Consider the following 11,192-nt stretch of genomic DNA (forward strand, 5'->3'; position numbering starts at 1 on the left):
ACCAGAGATAACATTATACCGGACAGCATACCCACCAGAGATAACGTTATACCAGACAGCATACCCACCAGAGATAACGTTATACCAGACAGCATACCCACCAGAGATAACGTTATACCAGACAGCATACCCACCAGAGATAACGTTATACCAGACAGCATACCCACCAGAGATAACATTATACCAGACAGCATACCCACCAGAGATAACGTTATACCAGACAGCATACCCACCAGAGATAACGTTATACCAGACAGCATACCCACCAGAGATAACGTTATACCGGACAGCATACCCACCAGAGATAACATTATACCAGACAGCATACCCACCAGAGATAACGTTATACCAGACAGCATACCCACCAGAGATAACGTTTATACCGGACAGCATACCCACCAGAGATAACATTATACCAGACAGCATACCCACCAGAGATAACGTTATACCGGACAGCATACCCACCAGAGATAACGTTATACCGGACAGCATACCCACCAGAGATAACATTACACCAGACAGCATACCCACCAGAGATAACGTTATACCAGACAGCATACCCACCAGAGATAACGTTATACCAGACAGCATACCCACCAGAGATAACGTTATACCAGACAGCATACCCACCAGAGATAACGTTACACCAGACAGCATACCCACCAGAGATAACGTTATACCAGACAGCATACCCACCAGAGATAACGTTATACCAGACAGCATACCCACCAGAGATAACGTTATACCAGACAGCATACCCACCAGAGATAACGTTATACCAGACAGCATACCCACCAGAGATAACGTTATACCAGACAGCATACCCACCAGAGATAACGTTACACCAGACAGCATACCCACCAGAGATAACGTTACACCGGACGGCATACCCACCAGAGATAACGTTATACCAGACAGCATACCCACCAGAGATAACGTTATACCAGACAGCATACCCACCAGAGATAACGTTATACCAGACAGCATACCCACCAGAGATAACGTTATACCGGACAGCATACCCACCAGAGATAACGTTATACCAGACAGCATACCCACCAGAGATAACATTATACCAGACAGCATACCCACCAGAGATAACATTATACCAGACAGCATACCCACCAGAGATAACGTTATACCAGACAGCATACCCACCAGAGATAACGTTATACCAGACAGCATACCCACCAGAGATAACATTATACCAGACAGCATACCCACCAGAGATAACGTTACACCGGACAGCATACCCACCAGAGATAACATTATACCAGACAGCATACCCACCAGAGATAACGTTATACCAGACAGCATACCCACCAGAGATAACGTTACACCGGACAGCATACCCACCAGAGATAACGTTACACCAGACAGCATACCCACCAGAGATAACGTTACACCAGACAGCATACCCACCAGAGATAACGTTACACCAGACAGCATACCCACCAGAGATAACGTTACACCAGACAGCATACCCACCAGAGATAACGTTACACCAGACAGCATACCCACCAGAGATAACGTTACACCAGACAGCATACCCACCAGAGATAACGTTATACCAGACAGCATACCCACCAGAGATAACATTATACCAGACAGCATACCCACCAGAGATAACGTTATACCAGACAGCATACCCACCAGAGATAACGTTATACCAGACAGCATACCCACCAGAGATAACGTTATACCAGACAGCATACCCACCAGAGATAACGTTATACCAGACAGCATACCCACCAGAGATAACGTTATACCAGACAGCATACCCACCAGAGATAACGTTATACCAGACAGCATACCCACCAGAGATAACGTTATACCAGACAGCATACCCACCAGAGATAACGTTATACCAGACAGCATACCCACCAGAGATAACGTTATACCAGACAGCATACCCACCAGAGATAACGTTATACCAGACAGCATAACCACCAGAGATAACGTTATACCAGACAGCATACCCACCAGAGATAACGTTATACCAGACAGCATACCCACCAGAGATAACATTATACCAGACAGCATAACCACCAGAGATAACATTATACCAGACAGCATACCCACCAGAGATAACATTATACCAGACAGCATACCCACCAGAGATAACGTTATACCAGACAGCATACCCACCAGAGATAACGTTATACCAGACAGCATACCCACCAGAGATAACGTTATACCAGACAGCATACCCACCAGAGATAACGTTATACCGGACAGCATACCCACCAGAGATAACATTATACCGGACAGCATACCCACCAGAGATAACATAATACCAGACAGCATAACCACCAGAGATAACGTTATACCGGACAGCATACCCACCAGAGATAACGTTACACCGGACAGCATACCCACCAGAGATAACATTATACCAGACAGCATACCCACCAGAGATAACGTTATACCAGACAGCATACCCACCAGAGATAACGTTATACCAGACAGCATACCCACCAGAGATAACATTATACCGGACAGCATACTCACCAGAGATAACGTTATACCAGACAGCATACTCACCAGAGATAACATTATACCAGACAGCATACCCACCAGAGATAACGTTATACCAGACAGCATACCCACCAGAGATAACATTATACCGGACAGCATACCCACCAGAGATAACGTTACACCGGACAGCATACCCACCAGATATAACATTATACCGGACAGCATACCCACCAGAGATAACGTTATACCAGACAGCATACCCACCAGAGATAACATTATACCGGACAGCATACCCACCAGAGATAACGTTATACCAGACAGCATACCCACCAGAGATAACGTTATACCAGACAGCATACCCACCAGAGATAACGTTATACCGGACAGCATACCCACCAGAGATAACGTTATACCAGACAGCATACCCACCAGAGATAGCATTATACCAGACAGCATACCCACCAGAGATAGCGTTATACCAGACAGCATACCCACCAGAGATAACGTTATACCGGACAGCATACCCACCAGAGATAACATTATACCAGACAGCATACCCACCAGAGATAACGTTATACCGGACAGCATACCCACCAGAGATAACGTTACACCGGACAGCATACCCACCAGAGATAGCGTTATACCAGACAGCATACCCACCAGAGATAACGTTATACCAGACAGCATACCCACCAGAGATAACGTTATACCGGACAGCATACCCACCAGAGATAACGTTATACCGGACAGCATACCCACCAGAGATAACGTTATACCGGACAGCATACCCACCAGAGATAACGTTATACCGGACAGCATACCCACCAGAGATAACGTTATACCAGACAGCATACCCACCAGAGATAACGTTATACCGGACAGCATACCCACCAGAGATAACGTTACACCGGACAGCATACCCACCAGAGATAACGTTACACCGGACAGCATACCCACCAGAGATAACGTTATACCGGACAGCATACCCACCAGAGATAACATTATACCGGACAGCATACCCACCAGAGATAACATTATACCAGACAGCATACCCACCAGAGATAACGTTATACCAGACAGCATACCCACCAGAGATAACGTTATACCAGACAGCATACCCACCAGAGATAACGTTATACCAGACAGCATACCCACCAGAGATAACATTATACCAGACAGCATACCCACCAGAGATAACATTATACCGGACAGCATACCCACCAGAGATAACGTTACACCAGACAGCATACCCACCAGAGATAACGTTACACCAGACAGCATACCCACCAGAGATAACGTTATACCAGACAGCATACCCACCAGAGATAACATTATACCAGACAGCATACCCACCAGAGATAACGTTATACCGGACAGCATACCCACCAGAGATAACGTTATACCAGACAGCATACCCACCAGAGATAACGTTACACCGTACAGCATACCCACCAGAGATAACGTTATACCAGACAGCATACCCACCAGAGATAACATTATACCAGACAGCATACCCACCAGAGATAACGTTATACCGGACAGCATACCCACCAGAGATAACGTTATACCGGACAGCATACCCACCAGAGATAACGTTATACCAGACAGCATACCCACCAGAGATAACGTTATACCAGACAGCATACCCACCAGAGATAACGTTATACCGGACAGCATACCCACCAGAGATAACGTTATACCAGACAGCATACCCACCAGAGATAACGTTATACCGGACAGCATACCCACCAGAGATAACATTATACCAGACAGCATACCCACCAGAGATAACGTTATACCGGACAGCATACCCACCAGAGATAACGTTATACCAGACAGCATACCCACCAGAGATAACGTTATACCAGACAGCATACCCACCAGAGATAACATTATACCAGACAGCATACCCACCAGAGATAACGTTATACCGGACAGCATACCGACCAGAGATAACGTTACACCGGACAGCATACCCACCAGAGATAACGTTACACCGGACAGCATACCCACCAGAGATAACGTTACACCGGACAGCATACCCACCAGAGATAACGTTACACCGGACAGCATACCCACCAGAGATAACGTTACACCGGACAGCATACCGACCAGAGATAACGTTACACCGGACAGCATACCGACCAGAGATAACGTTACACCAGACAGCATACCCACCAGAGATAACGTTACACCAGACAGCATACCCACCAGAGATAACGTTATACCAGACAGCATACCCACCAGAGATAACATTATACCAGACAGCATACCCACCAGAGATAACGTTATACCAGACAGCATACCCACCAGAGATAACGTTATACCGGACAGCATACCCACCAGAGATAACGTTACACCGGACAGCATACCCACCAGAGATAACATTATACCAGACAGCATACCCACCAGAGATAACATTATTCCAGACAGCATACCCACCAGAGATAACGTTATACCGGACAGCATACCCACCAGAGATAACGTTACACCGGACAGCATACCCACCAGAGATAACGTTACACCGGACAGCATACCCACCAGAGATAACGTTACACCGTACAGCATACCCACCAGAGATAACGTTATACCGTACAGCATACCCACCAGAGATAACATTATACCGTACAGCATACCCACCAGAGATAACATTATACCAGACAGCATACCCACCAGAGATAACATTATACCAGACAGTATACCCACCAGAGATAACGTTACACCAGACAGCATACCCACCAGAGATAACGTTACACCGGACAGCATACCCACCAGAGATAACGTTATACCAGACAGCATACCCACCAGAGATAACATTATACCAGACAGCATACCCACCAGAGATAACGTTACACCGTACAGCATACCCACCAGAGATAACGTTATACCAGACAGCATACCCACCAGAGATAACGTTACACCGGACAGCATACCCACCAGAGATAACGTTACACCGGACAGCATACCCACCAGAGATAACATTATACCAGACAGCATACCCACCAGAGATAACGTTATACCGGACAGCATACCCACCAGAGATAACGTTATACCAGACAGCATACCCACCAGAGATAACGTTATACCAGACAGCATACCCACCAGAGATAACGTTATACCAGACAGCATACCCACCAGAGATAACGTTATACCAGACAGCATACCCACCAGAGATAACGTTATACCAGACAGCATACCCACCAGAGATAACGTTATACCAGACAGCATACCCACCAGAGATAACGTTACACCAGACAGCATACCCACCAGAGATAACGTTACACCAGACAGCATACCCACCAGAGATAACGTTACACCAGACAGCATACCCACCAGAGATAACGTTATACCGGACAGCATACCCACCAGAGATAACGTTATACCGGACAGCATACCCACCAGAGATAACGTTACACCGGACAGCATACCCACCAGAGATAACGTTATACCGGACAGCATACCCGCCAGAGATAAAGTTATACCGGACAGCATACCCGCCAGAGATAAAGTTATACCGGACAGCATACCCACCAGAGATAACGTTATACCAGACAGCATACCCACCAGAGATAACGTTACACCGGACAGCATACCCACCAGAGATAACGTTATACCGGACAGCATACCCGCCAGAGATAAAGTTATACCGGACAGCATACCCACCAGAGATAACGTTACACCGGACAGCATACCCACCAGAGATAACGTTACACCGGACAGCATACCCACCAGAGATAACGTTATACCGGACAGCATACCCACCAGAGATAACATTACACCGGACAGCATACCGACCAGAGATAACGTTATACCAGACAGCATACCCACCAGAGATAACGTTATACCAGACAGCATACCCACCAGAGATAACGTTATACCAGACAGCATACCCACCAGAGATAACATTATACCAGACAGCATACCCACCAGAGATAACATTATACCAGACAGCATACCCACCAGAGATAACATTATACCAGACAGCATACCCACCAGAGATAACGTTATACCGGACAGCATACCCACCAGAGATAACGTTACACCGGACAGCATACCCACCAGAGATAACGTTACACCGGACAGCATACCCACCAGAGATAACGTTACACCGTACAGCATACCCACCAGAGATAACGTTATACCGTACAGCATACCCACCAGAGATAACGTTATACCGTACAGCATACCCACCAGAGATAACATTATACCGTACAGCATACCCACCAGAGATAACGTTATACCGGACAGCATACCCACCAGAGATAACGTTATACCGGACAGCATACCCACCAGAGATAACATTATACCAGACAGCATACCCACCAGAGATAACATTATACCGGACAGCATACCCACCAGAGATAACGTTATACCAGACAGTATACCCACCAGAGATAACGTTACACCAGACAGCATACCCACCAGAGATAACGTTATACCAGACAGCATACCCACCAGAGATAACGTTATACCAGACAGCATACCCACCAGAGATAACGTTATACCAGACAGCATACCCACCAGAGATAACGTTATACCAGACAGCATACCCACCAGAGATAACGTTATACCAGACAGCATACCCACCAGAGATAACATTATACCAGACAGCATACCCACCAGAGATAACGTTATACCAGACAGCATACCCACCAGAGATAACGTTATACCAGACAGCATACCCACCAGAGATAACGTTACACCAGACAGCATACCCACCAGAGATAACGTTACACCGGACAGCATACCCACCAGAGATAACGTTACACCAGACAGCATACCCACCAGAGATAACGTTATACCAGACAGCATACCCACCAGAGATAACATTATACCAGACAGCATACCCACCAGAGATAACATTATACCAGACAGTATACCCACCAGAGATAACGTTACACCAGACAGCATACCCACCAGAGATAACGTTACACCGGACAGCATACCCACCAGAGATAACGTTACACCGGACAGCATACCCACCAGAGATAACGTTATACCAGACAGCATACCCACCAGAGATAACATTATACCAGACAGCATACCCACCAGAGATAACGTTACACCGTACAGCATACCCACCAGAGATAACGTTATACCAGACAGCATACCCACCAGAGATAACGTTACACCGGACAGCATACCCACCAGAGATAACGTTACACCGGACAGCATACCCACCAGAGATAACATTATACCAGACAGCATACCCACCAGAGATAACGTTATACCGGACAGCATACCCACCAGAGATAACGTTATACCAGACAGCATACCCACCAGAGATAACGTTATACCAGACAGCATACCCACCAGAGATAACGTTATACCAGACAGCATACCCACCAGAGATAACGTTATACCAGACAGCATACCCACCAGAGATAACGTTATACCAGACAGCATACCCACCAGAGATAACGTTATACCAGACAGCATACCCACCAGAGATAACGTTACACCAGACAGCATACCCACCAGAGATAACGTTATACCAGACAGCATACCCACCAGAGATAACGTTATACCAGACAGCATACCCACCAGAGATAACGTTATACCGGACAGCATACCCACCAGAGATAACGTTATACCGGACAGCATACCCACCAGAGATAACGTTACACCGGACAGCATACCCACCAGAGATAACGTTATACCGGACAGCATACCCGCCAGAGATAAAGTTATACCGGACAGCATACCCGCCAGAGATAAAGTTATACTGGACAGCATACCCACCAGAGATAACGTTATACCAGACAGCATACCCACCAGAGATAATGTTACACCGGACAGCATACCCACCAGAGATAACGTTATACCGGACAGCATACCCGCCAGAGATAAAGTTATACTGGACAGCATACCCACCAGAGATAACATTATACCGGACAGCATACCCACCAGAGATAACGTTATACCAGACAGCATACCCACCAGAGATAAAGTTATACCAGACAGCATAGCCCTCAGCCATAGACAGTCAGAATAGATGAGGCTAAGATAGTATCTACGGAGAGGCACGTACAGTCCGAGTATACCGTATACGCTTACCTAGGTCTACAGTTGAGATCAAAAGTTTGGGCGCCCCAGGTAAAAATTTGTATTAATGCATAAAGAAGCCAAGGAAAGATGGAAAAATCTCCAAAAGGATCAAATTACAGATTAGACATTCTTATAATATGTCACCAAAAGTTACATTTTATTTCCATCATTTACACTTTCATAATAACAGAAAACAAAAAAATGGCGTCTGCAGAATTTATAGCATGCACTGCGCCCTTTAAATTCTGTTCCCCTTCTTCTCCAAACGTACCTTTGCTCATTCCGGCCAAAAAGTTTAATTTTAACCTCATAGGTCCACAGAACTTGTTTCCAAAATGCATCAGGCTTGTCTATATGTTCATTTGCAAAGATCAAACGCTTATTTTTGTGGTGAGGACGTAGAAGAGGTTTTCTTCTGATGACTCTTCCATGAAGACCATATTTGTACAAGTATCTCTTTATAGTGGAATAGTGTACCACAACTCCAGTGTCTGACAGATCTTTCTGGAGGGATTGTGCAGTCATACGGGGGTATTGAATTGTTTTTCTCACAATCCTGCGAGCTGTTCTGTCTGATATTTTTCTTGGTCTTCCAGATCTTGCTTTAACTTCCACTGTTCCTGATGACTGCCATTTCTTAATTACATTCCGAACAGAGGATATTGACATCTGAAAACGTTTTGCTATCTTCTTATAGCCTTCTCCAGCTTTGTGAGCGTCAACTTTTTTCAGTTTCAGATTTCTAGACAACTGCTTAGAAGAACCCATGGTGCTGATTGTTGGGTCAAGGTCAGATGAGTCTGGGCATTTAAAACCTTTGAGATTGACATCACGTGGTCTTCCTAGATGATGATTGAGAACAATCCATGACACTGGCAGGTCTCAGCTGTATAAAGGGGGCAGTGCATGCTATAAATTCTGCAGGGGGCACAAACTTTTGCAGACGCCATTTTTTTTTGTTTTCTGTTATTCTGAAAGTGTAAATGATGGAAATAAAATGTAACTTTTGGTGACATATTATAAGAATGTCTAATCTGTAATTTGATGCCTTTTTGAGATTTTTCCATCTTTTCTTGGCTTCTTTATGCATTAATACAAATTTTCTACCTGGGGTGCCCAAACTTTTGATACCCACTGTACCATCTGCTGAGGGTCCGAGCTAAACGCTTAGTCCTTGTTCACACGTAGCGCTCACAGTGCCATGAAAGTCACCGGGTAAAATGAGCGACTAAAGTGTAACAATGTAACTCTACTGTATGACCTGAATACTGCCACATACTGTGCCCTTGACTAGAATACGGCCATACGTTGTGTCCCATGAATGTAATACTGCCACATACTGTGCCCCTGACTATTATACGGCCACATACTGTGCCCCTGAATATAATACTGCCACATACTGTGCCCTTGGCTATTATACGGCCACATACTGTGCCCCTGAATATAATACTGCCACATACTGTGCCCCTGACTATTATACGGCCACATACTGTGCCCCTGAATATAATACTGCCACATACTGTGCCCCTGACTATTATACGGCCACATACTGTGCCCCTGACTATTATACGGCCACATACTGTGCCCTTGGCTATTATACGGCCACATACTGTGCCCCTGAATATAATACTGCCACATACTGTGCCCCTGACTATAATACGGCCACATACTGTGCCTTACTATTATACGGCCACATACTGTGCCCCTGAATATAATACTGCCACATACTGTGCTCCTGACTATTATACGGCCACATACTGTGCCCCTGAATATAATACTGCCACATACTGTGCCCCTGACTATTATACGGCCACATACTGTGCCCCTGAATATAATACTGCCACATACTGTGCCCCTGGCTATTATACAATATATTACTAATAGATCGCCGTAGGCAATCCAATAAAGGCCCTGGAGATCCCAACCACAATGACTAAGCTATATACAGGACTTTATTGTGCAGGTCCAAAATAATAATAAAGTGCAAAGAAGGAAAAATCACACATTTAAAAACACTGTGCTCCTAACTAAGGAAATTAGAATCATTTTAGGCTCAGCCAGCTCCATCATAGTTCTCAATTTGTAGGAGACACACCTAGGTTGGTGTCTCTTGACTACTGGTTGTTAGGGCACACAGCAATTAAAACCATAGCACTGCCCCCTCTTTTCCCTTCTTTGCACTCTATTATTATTTTGGACCCGCACATTTAAGTCCTGTATATAGCTTAGTCATTTTGGTTGGGATCTCCAGGGCCTTTATTGGATTGCCTACGGCGCTCTATTAGTAATATATTGCCAAATTGCCCTCCAACCATCGGTCCTGGCTATTATACAGCCATACACTGTGTCCCATGAACGTAATACTGCCACATACTGTGCCCCTGACTATTATACGGCCACATACTGTGCCCCTGAATATAATACTGCCACATACTGTGCCCCTGGCTATTATATGGCCACATACTGTGCCCCTGACTATTATACGGCCACATACTGTGCCCCTGGCTATTATACGGCCACATACTGTGCCCCTGGCTATTATACGGCCATACACTGTGTCCCATGAACGTAATACTGCCACATACTGTGCCCCTGACTATTATACGGCCACATACTGTGCCCTTGGCTATTATACGGCCATACACTGTGTCCCATGAACGTAATAC

The sequence above is a fragment of the Hyla sarda genome, unplaced genomic scaffold, assembly GCF_029499605.1.
Source record: "Hyla sarda isolate aHylSar1 unplaced genomic scaffold, aHylSar1.hap1 scaffold_311, whole genome shotgun sequence".
NCBI classification, from domain to species: Eukaryota; Metazoa; Chordata; class Amphibia; order Anura; family Hylidae; genus Hyla; species Hyla sarda.